The following is a 23,682-nucleotide window of genomic DNA, read 5'->3' as shown; positions in this document are numbered from 1 at the left end:
CAGGTCACATTTTCCTTGCCAAGGTATTTGTTATGTGTTGTAACCATGGAGCTGTTTAATCAGTTTGTCCTATGGAGCTACATTTGAGTGACTTGATTTTTCCACCACATGCTCTTTTAAAGAGTTGTCTATTCAAGAAGACCTGAAGATTGGGATCAGCATTTTCTACATGTAGATTGTTTATGGGTTTATTTGCATTTTTATGTATTTGCATATTCATATGCATTTTTATAACAGCCTCTCAAGCATGCTTTCTAAAACTTAAGATATTACTAATTCAATGTATTCTATGTATTAATTAAACTGAACATTTTCAGTTCAATTCAGTTCAGGACTGAATATTTTAGCAGCTTACTTTTCCCATTTCAAGGATGAAGAAATCAGTTAAACTCATGAAAATCTCCAGAGATACTGAACATTTTGTACTCAAGGCTGAGAGATCTCCGTTCTTACGTTCTTGTACATATTTCAGATAAGATTTTTCATCGACACTAAACAAAAGTGTATAGTGTTTTCAATAACTGAGATTGGTAAATTAGGGATTTTTTTTTTTCTCATGCTTCGGAAAGAAAAAACTGTTCTGTAAACTAAAAGAACAGGCATCCTCTAGAGCCGAACTCTGGGGTGGATTTAAGAGTGTTTGGGTATCGTGGGTGTTTAAAATTTTTTTCACTCCTTCACGAGGCAGGAAATACTTGAGGGTAGTGATGCCAGTGGCAATTCATAACTTTTACCATATTAACCTCTAGTACACTTTCTACAAGTGCTTGTTCAGTACTGGGCTGAGGTATTTGATGCCGATATTTGCTTTGGGACATTTCCTTGCAGTATCCGTGCAAATTCACCAAGCTGATGGGGAAAGTGCTGGTGTCGTGCAGATGTGCCCAAGGACCAGCCCCTGCAGGCCATCAAGGCTGCCATCATGCTGCTGAGAACCTGATGAGAACCGGGAGGTTCTGCAGACCCCGATTTATTTCTTGAGCGATGTCACAGCAGCCATAAGAGAAAACCAGATGACCCCAACCAACCTGGCCATGTGCTTAGCGCCTTCCCTCTTCCATCTCAGCACCCTGAAGAGAGAGAATTCCTCTCGCAGGTACGGGCTGCATGGGAGGTGCGTACACAGAGGGGGCAGCCTGCATTCTTCTAGGACTCTCTGTATTTGTGGTTTTGTGGGAGTCTTTCCTGAAACAAGGAAGAAAGTTAGACCGCTGTATTAGTCCATTCTCACACTGCTAATAAAGACATGCCTGAGACTGGTCTATTGGTGTCCATGAGAAAACAGTCTCACTGGACTTAACCCCCACAGACTAAATCCATCCAACTGATCCTTTTCCTCAGCTCTAAAGGAACTTGAAAAGTATTTCTTAGCTAGAGGCCTGGGGCCTAGTTATGCTAGTGAAGGTTAGATTGTTTCTGAAAATTGTACGATGTTTAAATGTATGTTTAAATAGTTCTTTTTGAGACAGAGTCTCACTCTGTCACCCAGGCTGGAGTGCAGTGGCACAATCTCAGCTCACTGCAACCTCTGCCTCCCAAGTTCAAGCCATTCTCCTGCCTCAGCCTCCTGAGTAGCTGGCACTACAGGCATGCGCCACCATGCCTGGCTAATTTTTGTATTTTTAGTAGAGATGGAGTTTCACCATGTTGGCCAGGCTGGTCTTGAGCTCCTGACCTCATGATCCACCTGCCTTGGCCTCCCAAAGTGCTGAGATTACGGCGTGAGCCACCATGCCCGGCCACATTTAAATAGTTCTTAAAGTTGACTGGGGCAATCCAACTGCAATGGGATACAGAACTAGAGATGAGTAGAGGAGAGCGATCAAATAAGATGAAGACAAAAGCTCAAGGAAACAATGGACTTAGCCCTCACCTGTGGGAGGGGGCCTGTGTATTCAGGCAGGTAAAGACGGTGACACCGTTTGCTCCAACTCCCAGGGACTCCTTTCCCACACTTCTCAGAAGCTACTCCCCCACCGTGCAAACACAGCCCCTACAAGCTGCCCTGGTCCCAATAGTAACCTATTTAATAAAATGGTTTTAATCACCTTGATTTCATCAAAAGCATATCTCTTTAATGTTTTTTGTGTGTTGTTGACAAAACTCTGAGATACTCTGGTGAGCAAAGTAAAAATGCTCTTAATCCACTTAACAATAAACAGGTTCCAGTGAAAAATTTTTTTCTCTTTTCTTTGGGTTTCCTTGAATAATACTTGGATGAAAAATATATAAATATTTGAACTGTTCCCCTCCTGTATTTCTTCCATCTAGGGTAATGCAAAGAAAGCAAAGTTTGGGCAAACCAGATCAGAAAGATTTGAATGAAAACCTAGCTGCCATTCAAGGGCTGGCCCATATGATCGCCGAGTGCAAGAAGCTTTTCCAGGAAGGAATTGAGAAGGTTGGCTCCTTTATTAAGGATAATGTGAATAGGTACAAAGTCTTAGGCTTGATACTTGTTCATGTCTTACCTGAAGACCTTTTCCATAGCTGGAGATGGTATAAATAGCCAAGAATGTCTTATTTACATATATTATAATGTATCAGCTAGAGTTAATCATGTTTAATGAAATTGTCCCTTTACTTAGAAAGGAAAAGCAGCCGGGCGCTGTGGCTCACGCCTGTAATGCTAACACTTTGGGAGACTGAGGCGGGTGGATCACGTGAGCTCAGGAGTTCAAGACCAACCTAGGCAACATGATGAGACCTCATCTCTACGAAAAAAAATTTAAAAATGAGCCGGGCATGGTGGTGTGCACCTGTAGTCTCAGCTACTTGGGAGGCTGAGATGGGAGGATCACCTGAGCCCAGGGAGGTGGAGGTTGCAATGAGTCAAGATTCTGCCATTGCACTCCAGGCTGGGTAACAGAATGAGACTCTGCCTCAAAAAAAAAAAAAAAAGAAAAGAAAAAGAAAAAGGAAAAAAAAAAGGCAACAAATTATCTGGAATTGAACTTCTGTATCCACTTCTGAATTTGAGAAACCTGCTTTGTTCAATGTAATTCACTCCCCCTACTCTAACTTTCCAAAGAAGACCTTACATGGGAATACGATTTCAGATACATCTATGGAGGTGATCTGTTCATATCCTCATGGTACCACGTGAGGTCAGCATTATAGCCCACCTCTGGCGGAAAGATGCCTGCACTGCTTTAAGGACCAGGCCACTGTTCCTGCCCAGCCTTTTCCACTGATGGGCATTGAGACTGAGTACAGGCGGACTCACCTCCTTTCTGTCTGTCATGTTCTGCACAGGTTCCGGGGGAAATGAGCTGATGTCGTAATTCCTATACTGAACAAGAGCTGAAGCCCCTCACTGTAGAGGCACTCAGTCACCTGGGTAATGATGACTCAGCTGACTACCAACACTTCCTCCAGCACTGTGTGGATGGCCTGTTAAAGAAGTCAAAGAGAAGTTTAAAGGCTGAGTCAGCTACTCCACTTCGAAGCAGGCTGAGCTGTCCTATAAGAAGGTAAGGCTTCACCCTGTTGTCAGCTAGTTGAGTCCAGGTGTCGAGGCTTGGGTCCATCAGAGATAACATGCTTTTGCCAACTAATCTCTCTGGGGATCTGTAGCCCACACCCTGCCTTGTAGAGCTGGGCACCCGGGTTAGTCAGATGCCCCTGGTGAGAGTGGAAACCGGGCAAAGGAAGAGTAATTTTCATCCTGTGTTACACTTGGGAGAGGATTTCAACTATTTCTAATGAAGTCCTTTGGCTCCACAGATTCACACTAGACTTCCCTAGAATGTTTTGCTAATGGCATTGAGCTGTGGAACATCCTATGACACGCTTTGATTTTTCCATAATTTGGTCAGAAACCCTTTGCACTCTTCTCTGTTCTTAGTTAGTGTTCTCTTGGCCCTTTAATGAGCAGGGATCCTTAGGGGGAAATTAATTCCAGTTAGGACTAGTAAACCTCTTGAGGGCAGAGGCATCTTGTAAGGCTCAGCAGGATAGGTCCGTCGGAGGTATATGTTGATGCCGCCTCTACCATCTTGAAAATAAATACACAATGGGAGTAGGCTGGGTGGCCTTGCAGGCTTTGGAAATGAGTGCAAATGATTGATTTTATTTTTTTTTTGAGATGGAGTCTCGCTCTGTTGCCCAGGCTGGAGTGCAGTGGCACCATATTGGCTCACTGCAACCTCTGCCTCCTGGGTTCAAGCGATCCTTCTGCCTCAGCCTCCCAAGTAGCTGGGACTACAGGCGCCTGCCACCATGCCCGGCTAATTTTTGTATTTTTAGTGGAAAAGATGGGGTTTCACCATATTGGCCAGGCTGGTCTCAAACTCCTGACCTTGTGATCTGCCCACCTTGGCCTCCGAAAATGCTGGGATTATAGGCATAAGCCACCACGCCCGGCCAGTGACTGATATTTCTTTATTGCATGCACCCTGATACAGGTCCCAGAAAAACAAAACAAACGTCATCTTTTTTTTTTTTTTTTTTGAGATGGAGTGATTCTTATCACCCAGGCTGGAGTGCAGTGGTGTGATCTTGGCTCACTGCAAAATCCACCTCCTAGGTTCAAGTGATTCTCCTTCCTCAGCCTCCTGAGTACTTGGACTTACAGGTGCCTGCCACTACGCCTGGCTAATTTTTGTATTTATAGTAGAGACAGGGTTACACCATGTTGGCCAGACTGGTCTTGAACTCCTGACCTCAGATGATCCACCTGCCTCAGCCTCCCAAAGTGCTGGGATTACAGAAATGAGCCACCGCACCCAGCCCAAATGTCATAATTTTGACCAGAGTTGACAACAGCTTTTGTTCACTTTCTGGCTTGCTCTTAAAGCCTAGGAATAGCAGCCTATTTAAGTCATAGATTTATTAACCCCCCAATATTTATATATTGATTATATTGTTTGTATGATTTATATAATCAATTAACATTGATTATATGTGACTAAAATTGTTAGTCTAACAATTTGACTTCAAAAACTAGGTGTGTATGGATTGCCTTGGCATTGAAAAATATATCCTCTTTCCAGGTGAGTGAAGGACCCCCTCTGAGGCTTTGGAGGTCAACCATTGAAGTCCCTACTGTGCCAGAGAAAATCTTAAAGCGCCTACTTAAAGAACAGCACCTCTGGGATATAGACCTGTTGGATTCAAAAGTGATTGAAATTCCGGACAGCCAAACTGAAATTTACCAGTATGTCCAAAACAGTATGGCACCTCATCCTGCTCGAGACTACGTTGTTTTAAGGTGAGCACTTCCAAATTGTTTTTCTGTGACAAGGATGACTCCATGTATGAACCAAGCCTATATGTCACTGATCTTACAAGATGGTATAATTATTTAAAGTAGAAGCCAGGCATATGATGGCTCACACCTGTAATCTCAGCACTTTGGGAGGCCAAGATAAGAGGATCACTTGAGACCAGGAGTTCAAGACCAGCCTGGGCAATATAGCAAGACCCTATCTCTACAAAAAATTTTAAAAAATTAGCTAGATGTTGTGGTGCATGCCTGTAGTCCTAGCTACTCGGGAGGCTGAGGCAGGAGGATCCCTTAAGCCAGGAATTTGAGGCTGCAGTGAGCTGTGAATATGCCACTGTACCACAGCCTGGGCAACAGAGCAAGACCTTGTTTCTAAATAAACAAAACAAAACATGCCTCCAGAAAAGTAGTGAACACCTTCAAATATGGAAAACAGATCTACATTTATTCTAGCAATGTGTTCCTCACTGAGAATGGTTTGAACTCCTTGGTAACTGAGCTCAGAGAGGTGCCTTCCAATGAATATGCTCATTGGTAGCAGATTTTTTGCCCCTTTTAGGATAGATTTTCTTGTCAGAAACAGCTAGTGAATGAATAAGCAGGAAATAACATTTGAGTCCCGAGAGATGTGATTAAGGCTGATTTATGTGTAATTCATAAATTCTCTCGAGATATTACTGAAAGAAGAATTCCAAAAATCTTCGAGGAAATATCACATGGGAAGTCCAGACCTTTTCTTTTTTTTTTTTTTGAGATGGAGTCTCGCTCTGTCGCCCAAGCTGGAGTGCAATGGCCGGATCTCAGCTCACTGCAAGCTCCGCCTCCCGGGTTTACGCCATTCTCCTGCCTCAGCCTCCCGAGTAGCTGGGATTACAGGCGCCCGCCACCTCGCCCGGCTAGTTTTTTTTTTGTATATTTTTAGTAGAGACGGGGTTTCACCGGGTTAGCCAGGATGGTCTCGATCTCCTGACCTCGTGATCCGCCCGTCTCGGCCTCCCAAAGTGCTGGGATTACAGGCTTGAGCCACCGCGCCCGGCCTCCAGACCTTTTCAAACAGCCAGTGCTCCTTTAGGTGTCTGTGTTCCAAGGCATTTGTGAAATAGAAAAAATGGTTTTAAGCTGCACTTCAGATTGACTCTTTTTTCAGAGGAGACTGTCTGAGCACATAAACCCTCTGTAACAGCGGCTCTGTGCAGAGTTCCTCATTCAGGAGTCTTTGTATCGTGTCTTTGTGCATATAATGCTGCTCTAACAGAATGTCACAGACCGGGCAATTTATAATGAACAGATACTTGTTTGGCTCATGGTTTTAAAGGCTGAGAAGTCCAAGATCAAGGAGTTGCATCTGGTTGTTTATTTGTTTGTTTGATTTGGGGACATGGTTTCATTCTGTCACCCACGCTAGCGTACAGTGGCATGCTCATGGCTCACTGAAGCCTTCACTTCCCAGGCTCAAGCAATCCTCCCCCCTCAGCCTCCCAAGTAGTTGGGACTACAGGCATGTGCCACCACACCTGGCTAACTTTTTGATTGTTTCTGGTAGAGACATGGTTTCACCATATTGTCCAGGCTGGTCTCAAACTCCCGGGCTCAAGCGATCCTCCTACCTCAGCCTCCCTAAGTGCCAGGATTACAGGCATGAACCACCATGCCCAGCCTAGTGAGGGTCTTCTTACTGCGTCATCCCATAGTGGAAGGGCAAAGAGAGGGCAAGGGAGAGCAAAAGAGCAAATGTGCAGCTTTAAGCCATTTTTATTTATATATTTATTTATTTATTTATTTTGAGATAGAGGGTCTCACTTTGTTGCCCAAGTTTGAGTACAGTGGCATGATTACAGCTTAAGCAATCCTACCACCTCAGACCCCTGAGTAGCTGGGATTACAGGGGCACACCACCATGCCCGGCTAATATTTTTTATTTTTAGTAGAGATGAGGTCTCACTATGTTGCCCAGGCTGGTCTTGAACTCCCAAGCTCAATCAGTCCTCCCTCCCCAGCTTCCCAAAGTGCTGGGATTAAAGGCGTGAGCCACGGAACCCAGCCTCAAGCTCTTATAATTGGCATTAATCCAGCTCCCATTAGGCCCCACCTCCCAACACTGTTGTGTTAGGTATTCAGTCTCCAGCACATGATTTTTGGGGAACACATGTACACCATAGCAAGTAGTTTAGAGGATGCCATTTACCTAGACCTGGGTTATACAGCACGGCCAATGAACCTGACCCCTCACCCCATTGCAAATAGTGAAGAGTGAAGCACGATTTTAAACTTGGCTTCTGTGAAATTGCATTCCGCCTCTGGTTTTGTCTGTACGGAACCTGGAGGACTAATTTACCCAGAGTAGCCTGTGCCCTTTTACTAACCTCTGTGGATCACAATCGGGCTCCTGTGGTGGTTGTGAGGGTTAATGTACTCCTGTTCAGGTATTTGATTGAACCCTGTGGGCCAGGAAAATCCAAACTCACCTAAATGTGCAGAGCTGACTTAAGGTATGTTCTGATTCTGATTTTTTTAATATGGTGAGGGTCATGAAGGAAATTCAGACATTTTGTCTAATGCAAAGAATGCCTTAAATGAACGCATCATTGTTTCCTGGTGACTTCATGAAGAGTGGTGTTTATAAAGTAGCATTTCATGTTTGTTTGTCTTCCAGCGACCACTTCCTAATTTGGATACCTTAGAAAATGTAGTTCTAAAGCAAAGCAAATATGGTAGCTCGGCTGTGAATTCAAAGCCACAGGAAATGGTAGATTTTATGCATTTGAACTAGCAAACAGACGTTTCTCATTTTATTTCCATGCTTTCTAACTTAAATGATTCATCTGCTTTTCTTTCTTTTCTCTGAAAAGTGCATTTCAACCTGGGCAACAAGTAAGACCCCATCTCAAAAAAAAGAAAAGAAAAAGAAGAAAGAAAGAGAGCGGAGATGAGGGGAAGGAAGGAAGGAAGGAAGGAAGGAAGGAGGGAGGGAGGGAGGGAGGGAAGGAAAGAAGGAAGGAAGGAAGGAAGGAAGGAAGGAAGGAAGGAAGGAAGGAAGGAAGGAAGGAAGGAAGGAAAAGAAGACAGAAGAAAGAAGAAAGAGAGAGAGAAAGAAAGAGAAAGAGAGAAAGAAAGAGAAAGAAAAAAGAGAAAGAGAAAGAAAATAAAAGGAATGAACAGAAATACAGTAAATATTTGTAAAAGCCTAACTGGCCATATTTCAGGTCAGATGACATCAACTCAGCATTCTGCCTGCCACAAGACTAAAATGGCATCTGCACCACCGATGGCCAGCCCCCACATTCCTCAAGCCAGAGTTGGATAACCTCTTTTGTTTGCTGCTAGGGAATCTACACATCTCCAGACTAGAGATAAAGATGCAGCTGATCCGAAAAGAATGCCTAATAATTCAGACTATTCTTGGCTCGCTGCAACTCTCACAGACGTTGCTGTTCCAGCAACCACAGCTGTCATTTTGTGGTCTGTTCCTGTCTGTTCCTGTCGTTTTGTGTGTCTGTTCCTGTCTGTTCCTGTCGTTTTGTGTGTCTGTTCCTGTCTGTTCCTGTCATTTTGTGTGTCTGTTCCCCTGTCTCTGGTATCGTGGCTTCTTTTCATGTTGGTAAGACTGGCCATTCAACAGCAGCATTCAGAGCCCAGAGTCAGCTTTGATGGAAGGAGTTCCTGATCCAGGTTCAATAAGAGAGGTCTGCACCCGACAGTCAGCAGTAACAATTCTGAGACAAAGACACATCTTCCATAGTGGTTTCTAGACTTTCGCCTCCAAAGGATCTTTGTTATATTCCTTAACCTGCTCCACCTTTTCCACAGTTTTCAAATATTTCTCATATTACACAGTATAATTGTTCGAGGAAGTAATGTATTCATTTTCTTATTTTCAGTGTATACACGTATTATTTATAACTGTTAATCAAGGCTAGAAGCCTCTCAGAAGGAAATGTGAAATAACTTCTATTGGCACACAATTTGAGTGTTCTCCATGAAAAGCAGTTTTCTAAGGCTTTTAAAACTGAAGGCTGTGGGATCTTAAAATCAAAACAATTGAATTAATGGATGTAGTAGGATTGTTACCAAAAGCTGGGATGGGTAGTGGGGAAAAGTGTATATGGTTAACGGGTACAAAACAAAACAGTTAGAAGGAATGAATAAGGCCTACTATTTGATAGCACAACAGGGTGACTATAATCAATAATAACATAACTTTGCATTTTAAAATAACCTAAAGAGTGTAAGTGGATTGTCTGTAACACAAAGGATAAATGCTTGAGGGGATGGACACCCCATTCGCTGTGATGTGATTATTTTACATTGCATGCCTGCCTCAAAGCATCTCCTGTATTCCATAACTATATACAGCTACTATGTACTCACAAAAATTAAAAATTAAAAACTTTGTTTTTTTAAATCTCAAGACTGTTCAAGGCCATTCACTTCAACAATCCCAAGTCTGCAGCACAGGGACAGTTCCTGGCTCTCTCAAGCACTCAGCACAGGAGGTGATTAACCAAGGAAATGGGGGATTTAACATCTGTCCCAGAGAAAACAGTTTTCCTTACTTCTAGGGCCAGCAGATAGGATGTATTTTTTTCAATAACAAAGATAAGCAGAGCTCTATTTTGTTGCAGTGTTTCAAAACGTAAACATATAAATAGATCATTAATATCATTCCAAGAAAGCAGAAAATTCGAAGTCACACAGTCTGTAATGATTATTAAAGCAAGAAGAAAATGCTGAAATATCTCAAAGAGCTAGAGAATATTTCACCCCAAGTTGCAGAATACTGAAAATAGAATACGTTTCTGAGCGACCTGATGGAAAGGAAAGAAGATACTAAAATTCTGGAAGAAAGCAGATCTGGCTGGTAAGGCAGGATGAGGGTAAAGCTCTTGATTTGGTGGGGGTTTTGGGTTGCTTTTTGTTTTGTTTTAGCCAACCTAATCCCACAAACATTCTTGGATCAGATTAATATTTGCCACCACGGGCATATCCCATAACCCAGTGGCCTTCTACTCTGAGACACCCAAGAGTTCCATCCTTTTGCATGAATGACTTCAGTGGCTCATTCAGCTTCTCAGAGGACCGGTGGGCATTTAAATTTCAGAACTGCATTTTTTGGTGATTTTTGAACAGAGCCATTTCATGACATAGGAGACCTAATAAGAAAACCATTTCAAAGGCTAACTCCTTTTGTTTGCTTTCATTCACTTCCTAGTTTCCTCTGATTCTAAACCTATTTAATCCCAAGAAAAGAACAAATAGAGATAAAATCAGGAAATATAAAAAACAGCATCCTTGGCCGGGCGCGGTGGCTCAAGCCTGTAGTCCCAGCACTTTGGGAGGCCAAGACGGGTGGATCACGAGGTCAGGAGATCGAGACCATCCTGGCTAACACGGTGAAACCCCGTCTCTACTAAAAAATACAAAAAAATAGCCGGGCGAGCTGGCAGGCGCCTGTAGTCCCAGCTACTCGGGAGGCTGAGGCAGGAGAATGGCGGGAACCCGGGAGGCGGAGCTTGCAGTGAGCTGAGATCCGGCCACTGCACTCCAGCCTGGGCGACAGAGTGAGACTCCATCTCAAAAAAAAAAAAAAAAAAAAAAACAGCATCCTCCAAATAAAACAAAACTCTCATTTAGGCAACAAAAAAAGGGAAGAACCAGTTCAGTCCCGGAAGGAAGCAAACAAACGAAGGACCAGGATAAGGTTTCTTTTTCTTTCTTTTTCTTTTTCTTTTTTCTTTTTTCTTTTTTTTTTGACAGGTTTTGCCATGTTGGCCAGGCTGATCTTGAACTCTTGAGCTCAAAGAGATCCACCCACCTCGGCCTCTCAAAGTGTTGGGAGCCACAGTGCACCGCCCAGGGCAAGGTTTCTCATGATCAAAATAGACTCCCCCAAATTCCTAAGTCTACATCACACCTCTGTGCTTGAAGACACCAAAAGAGCCAGGCAGACTCCCTTTCTTAGGCTGCCTGAGAGAATACGATTTATTTCAGTTTTCACACTGACTCTAGGCCTTCTTTTCTCGTCTTCTTGGTATTCAGACTTTCATTATCTGGCCAATGTTCTTTCACACAAATGCCTTCTTTCTCTCCATGACTTTTTCTCTCTTGCTTCCTTCAAGCCAACTTTAGGACTCCTGGGGCCTCAAATGGTCCCTGTTCCCTGTATCTTCCCTCAGTCCCTTCCCTGTTTTTCTCTCTCTTCATCTTTCACACCTCCATAAACCTTCCCTTGCTATCCCTGGATCTCTCAAGAAAAAAAAAAAAAAAAAAAAAGATTTTTCTTTTCAGTGGAGCACAGTGGCTCACGCTTGTAATCCCATCACTCTGGGAGGCTGAGGCCAAGGCTGGCAAATCACCTGAGGTCAGGAGCTCGACACCAGCCTGGCCAACATGGTGAAACCCCGTCTCTACTAAAGGTACAAAAATTAGCCAGGTGTGGTGGCACGCTTCTGTAATCCCAGCTGCTCAGGAGGCCAAGTCACGAAAATCACTTGAACCTGGGAGGCAGAGGTTGCAGTGAGCCACGATCATGCCACTGCACTCCAGCCTGGGAGCCAGAACAAAGACTCTGTCTCAAAAAAAGAAAAAAATATTTTTAGTTTCTTATAGTTTCTTAGGCTCCCATTAATTTGCAAGTAAGAAAAATTACCTTATGTTTCTATTAATTTAAAAGTATTCATAATCCCAGCACTGTGGGAAGCCAGGGTGGTTGGATCAGTTGAGCTCAGGAGTTCAAGACCAGCCTGGATAAAGATGGTGAAACCTCATCTCTACTAAAAATATAAAAATTAGCCAGGCTTGGTGGTGAGTACCTGTAGTCCCAGCTACTCGGGAGGCTGAGGCACGAGAATCACTTGAACCTGGGAGGTGGAGGTTGCAGCGAGCCGAGATTGCAGCACCGCACTCCAGCCTGGGCGACAGAGTGAGACTCATCTCAAAGTAAATAAATATACAAATAAATTAAAGTACTCAGACTATCTCTGCTAGATAGGCTAAGGAATTATTTATCTTTTGTTCCCTTTGAAAAGGGAGAACTGGCAGGGTGCAATGTTTCATGTCTGTAATCCTAGTGCTTTTGGAGGCTGAGACAGGAGGATTGCTTGAGAAGAGGAGCTGGAGACCACCCTGGGCAACACAGTGAGATCCCTTCTCTACAAAATAGTTTTTAAAAGTTAGACAGGAGTGGTGGCATGCAGCTGTAATCCCAGCAACTCAGGAGGCTGAGGCAGGAGGATCACTTGAACCCAGGAGTTTAAGGCTGTACTGAGCTATGACTGCATCACTGCATTTCAGCCTGGGCAACAGAGCAAGATCCCATCTTTTAAGACATGAAAATAAAATAAAACAAAAGTATTCAGACTATCTCTGCTAGATAGGCTGAGAAATTCTTTATCCTTTGCCCCCTTAGGAAGAGAGAGCTATATGCAGTCATTACAGAGGGAATACTGCAGGAGGCAGTCAAGTGATAGGTAGAGGCCTCAGTAAATTAGACAGATGAAGACACAGCTACAGGGTGGGGGTTAGAGAAAGTAGATTTGAGCAACATTTTCTTTATTATTATTATACTTTAAGTTCTAGGGTACATGTGCACAACGTGCAGGTTTGTTACATACGTATACATGTGCCATGTTGGTGTGCTGCATCCATTAACTCGTCATTTACATTAGGTATATCTCCTAATGCTATCCCTCCCCCCTGCCCCTTCCCCACAATAGGCCCCAGTGTGTGATGTTCCCCTTCCTGTGTCCAAGTGATCTCATTTCAGCAACATTTTCTTAAGTTCAGGAGCTCATATGCAGAATTTTGAAGACAAAGGACATTTGCCAATGGAGAGGGAAATAGCAAAGGTGCCATGAGGAAAGAAATAGACAGAGCATCAAAGTCAGGGAACGTGCCTTCCTTTGGAATAGCAGGGAAAGACAGGGTAAGAAAGCTCTTCCTATGCAAGAGAGTTGGGAGCCATGGAATCAGAGAATGTTGACTTGGATGGCACTTTCAAGATGGACAAATCTAAGCATCTAATTTTCTAGAAGTAGAAGCAGGCTCAGAGAGGCTGAGATTTTATTTATTTTTATTATTGTGTTTTACTGTTTTTAGAGATGGGATCTGGCTATGCTGTCCAGGCTAGAATGCAGTGGTTGTTCATAGGCACAGTCACAACACACTGCAGCCTAGAGCTCTTAGCCTCAAGCATCCTCCCACCACAGCCTTCAGAGTAGCCGAGACTACAGGCAGGAGCCACCACACTGCCTTGCCCAAATAATTTTTTTTGTTTTTTTTTTGTTTTGTTTTTTTGTTTTTCTGTTTTTTGAGATGAAGTCTTGCTCTCTTGCCCAGGCTGGAATGCAGTGGCACAAACCCAGCTCACTGCAACCTCCCCCCACCGGGTTCAAGCAGTTCTGCCTCAGCCTCCTGAGTAGCTGGGACTACAGGCAGGCGCCACCTCACCCGGCTAATTTTTGTATTTTTAGTAGAGATGGGGTTTCGCCCTGTTAGCCAGGCTGGTCTCGAACTCCTGACCTCAGGTGATCCGCCCACCTCAGCCTTCCAAAGTGCTGGGATTACAGGTGTGAAACACTGCGCCCAGACCTCTTGCCTGAAGGTTTTAAATGACAGCAATAAATATGCTAGAAGTCAAGTTTGGATGACAGCAGTTATTCCGGAGGAACTTTAGGTTGGTTCCCCACTGCCCAGCAACATAGTAGATGAGCACTTCTGTTGTAGTCATTTCTTTCAGGGTTTACCTCCACCAAGGTGCCCTGGTCTGACTTTCATTCGAAACTCAGATTCTCCTAGGGCAGGGGCCTAGTACCTCCCAGCCATCAATGTGTCCTCTTTCTCTACTTTTACTCCCCTAAAGCTATGACTACCTATTGGGAGGCATGGATAATGTTCATTTCAGCAGGTAGGTCTGCACAATTCTAATTTTTCCATGCATTATCTTATGTAACCCTCACCACAAAAGAAACAATGAGATTGGAGGTCATATTATTCTGTGTTACAGATGGAGAAAGCAAAGTACAGCTAGGCTAAGTTTTCCAGGGTTCCCTGTGAAATTAATCACATAAAGACTTAGGAAGAGCCCCTGGCACACGCTAAGCCCCAGTATCTGTTAGGTATTATCTTTATTGTTTTACTAGAGGCCATGTCATGTAGCAGGTAGCAGCGTGGACTCTGGAGCCAGATTCTCTGGTGTCAAACCACCATTTATACTAGCTGTGTGCTCTCGAGGAAATAGAGGTAATAACAGTAAAGAAATTAGCACTCAGCCAGGCACAGTGGCTCATGCCTCTAATCCCAGCACTTTGGGAGGCCAAGGTGGGTGGATCACGAGGTCAAGAGATCGAGACCATCTTGGCCAACATGGTGAAACGCTGTCTATACTTAAAATACAAACAGTTAGCTGGGTGTGGTGGCGGGCACCTGTAGTCCCAGCTACTCCGGAGGCTGAGAATGATTTGAACCCGGGAGGCAGAGATTGCAGTGAGCCAAGATCGTACCACTGCACTCCAGCCTGGGGACAGAGTGAGACTCCATCTGAAAAAAAAAAAAAAAAAGATATTAGTACTCATGGTAACTAACACATAATGATCACTATGTATTATTATTTCTAAATGTGTTTCTTATTCTTTCTTAGTTTAAGCACATACCTAAAACAAATTATACACACCCATAAGATTCAAATGAATCAAAATTATTACCAGTCAAGCTTGCGTGGCTCTCCCTGTGGGTGAGGTGGGAAAGGCCGGACAGCTTCCTCTCCTTATGGAGTGTCTGGAATTTAGTAGCACTGGATTTCTAGATTTTTTACTGAGTTAGTCATTCACCAACGAGTATCCGCTATGAACCAACAGAGGAAAGCCACAGAAATGTAAATCAACCCTCCCGACTTGGAGGCACTGAGAGCCTTTCAAAGGAGACAGAGAAATAATTTCAATGCCATGTGTTTTAGTGGAGACTCTACCCAGTGGCCCAGCAAAAGAGAGGACACCTAAACCAGATGTTGAAGGATGATGGAGGAAGGGGCAGGAGGCATTCCAAGCAGGGGCAAGCTGGGGGCATAGGTAGCCTGAAGGAGTCTAGGCTGGCAACAAAGCAGGGAGGGTCCTGCGTGGCTGGAGGAGGCAGTTCTGGAGGCTCAGCAGGAGAAGCGCCTGCAGAAGTAGGCAGGGGAGATGGGAAGAATGAGAGGAGACTTGCGTACCATTCTAAGGAATTTGATTGTCATGGGTCAGGCAAACAGGAAGCTTTGAGAAGCTTTGAAGGAGGAAAGCATAGAGTTAGAGGAGCTGTATTATGAACCCATGATGATTAAAAATTTTAAAATTAAACTGCAAAGAGGGTGGGTGCAGTGGCTCGCTCCTGTAGTCCCAGCACTGTGGGAGGCCCAGGCGGGACGATTACCTGAGGTCAGGAGTTCAAGACCAGCCTGGCCAACATAGTGAAACCCCATCTCTACTAAAATACAAAAATTAGCTGGGTGTGGTGGTGCACACCTGGAATCCCAGCTACTCAAGAGGCTGAGGCAGGAAAGTCACTTGAACTTGGGAGGTGGAGGTTGCAATGAGCCAAGGTGGCGCCACTACACTCAGCCTGGGCAACAGAGCAAGACTCCATCTCAAAAAACAGACAGACAAACAAATGAACAAACAATAAAAAAACTGCAATGAAAAAAAGTCAAACAAAAAAATTTAAGTTAAAATGAGGTCACACTGGATGGGGTAGGCTCTAAACTCAATCACTGGTCTCCATCTAAGAAGTGACACAGACACATGGAGTCATAGGCACATAGAGAAGTCTATGTGATGAGGAAGCAGAGATTGGCAGGATGCGTCTGCAAACCAAGGAGCGCCCACAATTGCCAGCAACGACCAGCAGCTACAAGAGCAAGGAAGGATTCTCCCAGAGCCTTTGGAGGGAGTATGCTCAGGTGGCATCTCTTTTTTTTGAGACGGGGTCTTGCTCTGGTTCTGTCATCCAGGCTCAGGGCAGTGGTGTAGTCTTGGCTCGCTGCAACCTCCGCCTCCTGGGTTCAAACCATTCTCTTGCCTCAGCTTCCCAAATAGCTGGGATTACAGGTGACCATCACCACGCCTGGCTAATTTTTATATTTTTAGTAGAGACGGGATTTTGCCATGTTGGCCAGGTTGGTCTCCAACTCCTCACCTCAAGTGAGCCGCCTGCCTTGGCCTCCCAAAGTGCTGGGATTACAGGTGTGAACCACTGAGGCCGGGTGCAATGACTCACTCCTGTAATCCCAGCACTTTGGGAGGCCACAGCTCAGCCCCAGGTGACATCTTAATTTTGGACTCTAGCCTCTAGACTGTGAGAATAAATTTTTATTGTTTTAAGCCCAACTACAAAGAACTGGATCTGAGTTTTTAAAAGAAAATTCTGGCCAAGTTACACTTGTAATCCCAGAGCTGTGGATGGCTGAGGCATGCAGATTCTTTGAGGCCAGGAGTTCAAGATCCTGATAGGTAATCTAGTGAGACCCTATCTCTACAAAAAAAAAAATAAAGAAAATTAGCAAGGAATGATGGCACACACCTATAAGTCCCAGCTGCTCCAGCTACTCAGGAGGCTGAGGTAGGAAGTAGTTTGATCATGCCATTGCACTCCAGCCTGGGCAGCAGATTAAGATCCTGCCTCTAAAAAAATAAAGAAAATAAAAATAAAAGAAAAGCCTGCAAGGGGTGTGGAGGCTGGATTCATTGGAAAGGATTTAGGCAAAGACAGCCTTACCTAATACCCACAAAAGATGGTAAGTGCCCAAACCGAGAGAGTGCTGTGGGGAAGGAACAGCAGGAGGCGAGGAACAGAGAGAATGAGGAGGGAGAATCCCTGGATGCAGCAGCAGCCCTTTTACAATGAGAGATAGATGGGAGATAAGGATTGCACTCCAGATCATGGCTGAAGCCCCCATGTGAAGGGGGATGCTGCTGTCTGAGATAAGCAGTGCAGGAGGAGAAACAGGTTTGAGATGAAGGAAAAGGGTGGTGAGTTAAAGTGGGAGTCTACTGAGGCTTCTGCAGTAGGTCTAAGTGGAGTTCTGGCTCAGGCCATGGAAACGGGACAGGAGTTCCTGGGAGCAGATGCCTGGTCAAGGCAAGGGTTTGGAAGAGTAAAGGGTAGCTGAAGCCCTGGACGATGCGGAGATGTTCTGGTCTAGGGGGAGAAGAAAGAGGTCGCTACCAGGCTTCCTGGGATCAGAGTGCTAGCTACCTGCCTGGAAGTCACCTCATAAAAGATTCCAGGGTCACAAGACAGGGACATGAGTTTCTTGGTAATTATCAGGAACCTAAGTTTGCTTGTTTTTTTCTTAGCTTGATGTTTTAGGTTCCTGAATTCCCTAGCTTATTGGAGACAATGAATGCCGTTTGGATCTGTTCCATGAAGAAGCTGGAGGCGTCGTGGAGAAGTGGAATGGCTCAGGCTTGTAATCCCAGCACTTTGGGAGGCCAAGGCCAGAGGATTGCTTGAGTCCAGGAGTTTATGACCAGCTGGGGCAACAGAGCAAGACCTTTTAACAGGGTATGGTGGTACATGCCTGTAGCCCCAGCTACTTGGAAGGCTGAGGTGGGAGGGTCACTTGAGGCCAGGAGTTTGAGCCTGTGGTGAGCTGTGATCACACCATTGAACTCCAGCCTAGACAACAAAGGGAAACCCTGTCTTCAAAAAAGAAAAGAAAAAGAAAAACAAGAGAACAGAGAATGACTGGTGTCAACCAAATAATTAAATGGAGTAAGTGTTCTCGCTCATGAATAAAAAGTCACAAATTATCCTAGGCTGTCTAATATTCAGGCACAGTCCCTGATAAATGAAGTTAGAGTTGACCAGTGTGAAAGAGCTGGTTGCTTTCTTCAGCATCTTTAAAATACCAAAAACAAAAAAAAAGAAACACAAGAGCAGGCTTGTGCAAATCTTGTCCTAGCACAAAAGGGCTGTGTGCAGTAATTAGAACATTTTGTTGATTTCATAAGGTACCGCATTCTCCCTTGGGTATCCTATAATAGTCAAAAGCTTTGATTGGCAGTTATATATGTTCTTTATAAACTCTGAGAAAGCAAATTAGGTTGATTTAGTCAATGCACTTTAATTGACAGACATCAATTTTCAAAACCTGAAGTTTCTAGAGATTAAAAAATAAAACAAAATTAAATGTTATCCAGAGCGGGGACAAGTTTGGGACCCCACAACAAGAGCTCAGCCCTTACTCACCGTCCTTGTGAGTGAGTGCAGCATCACCAGAAGCCCCCCCAGCATCCTCTGTGGTGAGAAAGAGTCCTGCCAGCTGAAACTTCCAAACACTTCTGTCAAAGAGGTGAGTGGAAAAATTTAAACCTCCCTAGCTAATTCCAAGGGACTCTTCAAGTGATGGTTCCTCTAAGAAACCCCCCAGGGTAGGGACTAAGTGTCCTTCCTCTGGGCTTGCTCTGTTTGGCTGCATTATTTTTTATTGTCTGGGTCTGCCTTTTGTTTTGTGTTACTTTGTTTTGGTTTGGGTCTGGGTCTGCTGCTAGACAATAGCATCTTTGAAGGCAAACATCGCCTTCTTCCTCTCTCTGTCCCCAACACCTAGCATAGTACTTGGCATATTTCCAGGGCTCCAAAATCATATGGACCAGAAGACAATCTGCTTTACAATCAGATGTGCCTCGGAAGACAGGATGAAGAGAAAGCAGTGGGGAAGAAGGGCCACCCCCTGGTCTGAGGCAACTTGAATAAGGAAACCTCTTTCCTGCCTTGAAGGATCATCCTGCAGCACCCAGCAAACACAGACACCTACTACCTTCAAGGCTCTAGGGTGACACATGGCCTTTGGTGACTTGAAACCTCCATCTAGTTAGAAAACAAAATCCAGCAACCCATAGAATAAATATTTTTTTAAATTTCAATAGGTTTTGGGGGAGCAGGTGATGTTCAGTTATGTTCTGTAGTGGTAATTTCTGAGATTCTGATGTACCCATCACCCAACCAGCGTACAGTGTACCCAATCTGTAGTCTTCTATCTGTCACCCCCTTCCCACCCTTTCCCCTGATTCCCAAAATACATTATATCATTCTTATGACTTTGCATCCTCATAGCTTAGCTCCCACTTATGAGGGGGAACAAATAATGTTTGGTTTTCCATTCCTGAGTTACTTCACTTAGAATAATGGTCTCCAGTTCTATCCAGGTTGCTGCAAATGCTATTATTTCATGTTTTCTTTTTTTTTTTTAATGGCTGAGTAGTATTCCATGATATATATACATCACATTTTCTTTCTTTCTTTTTTTTTTTTGAGACGGAGTCTCGCTCTGTTGCCCAGACTGGAGTGCAGTGGCACAATCTCGGCTCACTGCAAGCTCCACCTCCCAAGTTCACGCCATTCTCCTGCCTCAGCCTCCCGAGTAGCTGGGATTACAGGTGCCCGCCACCATGCCAGGCTAATTTTTGTATTTTTAGTAGAGACGGGGTTTCACCGTGTTAGTCAGGATGGTCTTGATCTCCTGACCTCGTGATCTGCCCGCCTCGACCTCCCAAAGTGCTGGGATTATAGACGTGAGCCACTGTGGCCAGCCACATTTTCTTTATCCATTCATTTGTTGATGGCCGTTTGAGTTGGTTCCATTGTTTTTGCAATTGCAAATTGTGCTACTATACACATGCGTGTTTATACATATCTTTTTTGTATAATGATTTCTTTTCCTCTGTGTAGATAGCCAGTAGTGGGATTGCTGGATGAAATGGTAGTTCTACTTTTAGTTCTTTAAGGAACCTCCACACTGTTTTCCATAGTGGTTGCACAAGTTTACATTCCCACCAGCAGTGTAAAAGTGTTCCCTTTTTACTGCATCCATGTCAACATCTATTATTTTTTGATTTTTGATTACGGCCATACCATGAGAGTGAATCTTGAGAGGCCAACAAGTTCTTCCTTAATGAGAGATGCAGAAAGTGGAGAAGGAACTGGACTGTGAGTATCTTTCTTCTTTCCTACTTAGACCCTGTGAGACAATTGATCTAAATACGCATTTTTCTCAGAGCTAAGTCTAGTGGGCCCTGGAGGAAATTTAAATTAGGACAGGTGTGGACAAAAGTGTTCGCTGTCTCTTCTCTTTCTTTTTACTTTTTTTCTTTTTCCTCTTGGCAAAGGAAAGAAGAAATGTCACCTAGACTCAGAGTCAGGTCAGCATAAAAGGGCTTCAGGCATACCAGTCTCCACAAGGGGCTTAGGAGACACATGACTTTTTGTCCATACAAATGAGGGCGTTGATGGAATTTTTTCATGGGGTGGTGGACGCGAGTTTTTAAAATCTTCCAGGATGAAATCACCTCTAGCCCTCTCTGGAGAATGAAGATCTGACTTGTTCTGGGGATAGGGTGGACCCCAAACTGTTTCCTGAGAAATTCCTGGCTTTGCCTTCAGGTCCTCCCCATCTTTCAATGTAACATAATAAGGTTTCAAGTCTACAGATCATTCTTCAAATAAGGACACAAAATAACGTCTCTCTAAGCCCTTGAACTGATACCCACCAACTCTTATCCAAAAGCTGCGTGAGAGAAAGTTCCCTAGGAAGGACTATTTAAAAATTACTTAGTTCATTCTCTCTTCTTAGTACTTTAGGATTTTTCTTTGGATACAGCTGGACATCAGGAAAGTAAACACCTAGGTACTTAATACTTAGGTTCCAAACAAAACGACAGAGTTACATTTTCATCAGGGAAGCTCCAAGAGCCAGGGTAGAAAGCATGAAGCATTTGGTTTGGACATGCTTAAGTTGTGGAGCTGGGGCCCCTGCACCTCCTGCGTCTATTCTAAGAAACCTCACATCCAAGGCCAGATGCCATGGATCATGCCTTGGCCTTTGGGAGGTCAAAGTGGGTGGATCGCTGGAGCCCAGGAATTCGAGACCAGCCTGGGCAACATAACGAGACCATGTCTCAGCATAAAATACAAAAAAAAAAAAAAAAAAAAAAAAATTAGCCGGGCTTGGTGCTGCACACCTGTGGTCCCAGCTACTCAGGAGGCTGAGGTAGGAGAATGGCTTGACCCCAGGAGGTGGAGGTTGCAGTGAGCCAAGATCGCACCACTGCACTCCAAATTGGGTGACAGAGTGAGACCCCGTCTCAAAACAAAAAAAAAAGAAAAGAAAAGAAAAGTAAAAACTTCTCATCCAAAAAGCCTTTTATTTGTAACAGCTTCAGAAAGCTCTCTCCCCTGTGAGTTTACTCTCATTACTGATTTTTATCTTCCCTACTCTACCACCCTGCCCTCGCCCTGGGATTTTTTTGAGATGGGAGTCTCAGAATCCAAATGGAAATGCAATAAAATAATTCCATGGCCCCTTGTGTGTCCTGCCTGCTTGTGCCACATTACTTTTCAGACCTTGTTGTCTATCCTGCTTGCCTCCCTCCTGAGTTTTGCATGTGCTTTGGTTTAAGTTGTCTCAAGTCCTTTTTGAAAATTAAGTCATCACAAGCAAACATTTTTGTATTGGTCTGTTCTCACACTGCTAATAAAGACATACCCAAGATTGGGTAATTTATAAAAGAAAGAGTTTTAATTGACTCACAGTTCAGCATGACTGGGGAGGCCTCAGGAAACTTACAATCATGGTGGATGGGGAAGCAAACATGTCCTTCCTCACAGGACAGCAGCAAGGAGAAATGCAGAGTGAAAGGGGGCCGAGGGAAAAGTCCCTTATAAAACCATCAGCTCTCCTGAGAACTTATACACTACCAGGAGAACAGCATGGAGGTCCCTCCCATGACACATGGGGATTACGGAAACTATAACACAATTCAAGATGAGATTTGGGTGGGGACACAGCCAAATCGTATCATTGTTTAAAATACGTTTAGCAAAACACCTGTTTAAAATAATCAATTTCACATTATATACATGTTACAAAATCTCTCATGTACTCCATAAATTTGCACTAATAAAAACTTTTTTAAATTAAAATAATCAGTTTGAGAGACTGATGATCCAAGTCATAAATTGGCCAATCTGTTTTTGTCTTCTTTCCTTCCAACTATCCTTCCTCTAAACAACTTCAGTTATCAATAACACTGGTCAAGTAACAATGTTACGGTTTAAAGTAGTAACTCTAAAAGACTTACAACACTCAGCACAGAGTCATGCCAATTAGAGGGTGTTGGATAAATGTTTGTGAAAGAACAACAGAAAATCTGCAAATAGCAGAAACTCGGTTTTGCTCTAGAGCTTGAAAATTCTTTCTACATTAATTACTTGAGTTTCTACCCCATAATTGAAGTTGTTTTGCTTTTCCTTATGAGCTCCATCTGGTTTGGACATTGTTCGTTACTTCCAGTGCCTGTTTCATTCTCCTTGGAGGTTCATGACTTCCAGTGCCTGTTTCATTCTCCTTGGAGGAAAGGTTGAACAAACAGGAGAGCAGGGGCTGGCAAACTTTTTTTATTTTAAAGGGGCACAAACAAATACTTTAGACTTTGTGATCTGTATAGTCTGTGTTGCAACTACAGCCAATCCTCATTATTCATGGATTCTGTATTTCCGAATTCACCTACTAAAATTTATTTGCCACCTCAAAATGGATACTCATGGTGCCTTTGCACTAATTCCTGGAAAAACATACGTCACCTGACACCACATTTCCAGCTGATGCTGAACAGGGCAATGTTGTGTCTTTTTGTTTCAAATCTTGCACTGTAAATAAGTCGCCTGTTCAGGATCTACTTAGTCCCACGTGTTTTGCATTTTTGTGCTTTTTGTTAGTGATTTTGCATTTCAGTGACTCCCAAGTATAGTGCTGAGGTCCTGCCTAGAGTTCCTAAGCACAAGAAGCTGTGAGGTGCCTCAAGGAGAAAACCCATGTGTTGGATGAGCTTCATTCAGGCATGAGTTCTAGTGCTGTTTCCATGAGTTCCATGTTAACAGATCAGCAATATATATTAAACAAAGTCCCTTTAAACAGAAGCACATATAAAATATAATTATGTATTGATCAGTAGACAAAAATGTGACCGGAGGCCTACAGGAAACTAACCCTATGTTTCCCCTAGGAGAAATAGGTCAGTATTCATTAATTCAGTATTAACGGTGACTTTATGGAACATAAATGCTGCGAATAACAAGAATAGATTGTATTCAATTCCCCAGATGCCGTGTGAAAGCAGCCACAGACAATAAACAATGAGCCTATGTTCCAATAAAATGTTATTTATGGACACTCAAACTTGAAATTCATATAACTTGTATATGTAACAAAAGACTGTGCTCCTTTCAGCTTTCCCCCAACCATTTAAAAATATAAAACTAGTTTAAACCCACTGGCCATACACAAACTGGTGGTGGGCTGGATTTGACCCATGGGCATCTGTTTGTCAGCTCCTGCTGTAAAATCTTGTTCTCAATGAATCTCACTGCTTTGGAGCCAGATCATGGTCAATTTGGGAGACCCATGATCTTATTCCCCTGTGATATGG

At 43.7% G+C, this 23,682-nt stretch overlaps 1 pseudogene; it reads left to right on the top strand.

Moving 5' to 3' along the window:
- Positions 1-23,682, top strand: part of LOC103247851 (rho GTPase-activating protein 7-like) — a 59,532-nt pseudogene that overhangs the window by 22,906 nt on the left and 12,944 nt on the right.

The sequence above is a fragment of the Chlorocebus sabaeus genome, chromosome 4, assembly GCF_047675955.1.
Source record: "Chlorocebus sabaeus isolate Y175 chromosome 4, mChlSab1.0.hap1, whole genome shotgun sequence".
Classification (NCBI taxonomy): Eukaryota; Metazoa; Chordata; class Mammalia; order Primates; family Cercopithecidae; genus Chlorocebus; species Chlorocebus sabaeus.
This window is presented reverse-complemented; position numbering and strand designations above follow the sequence as displayed.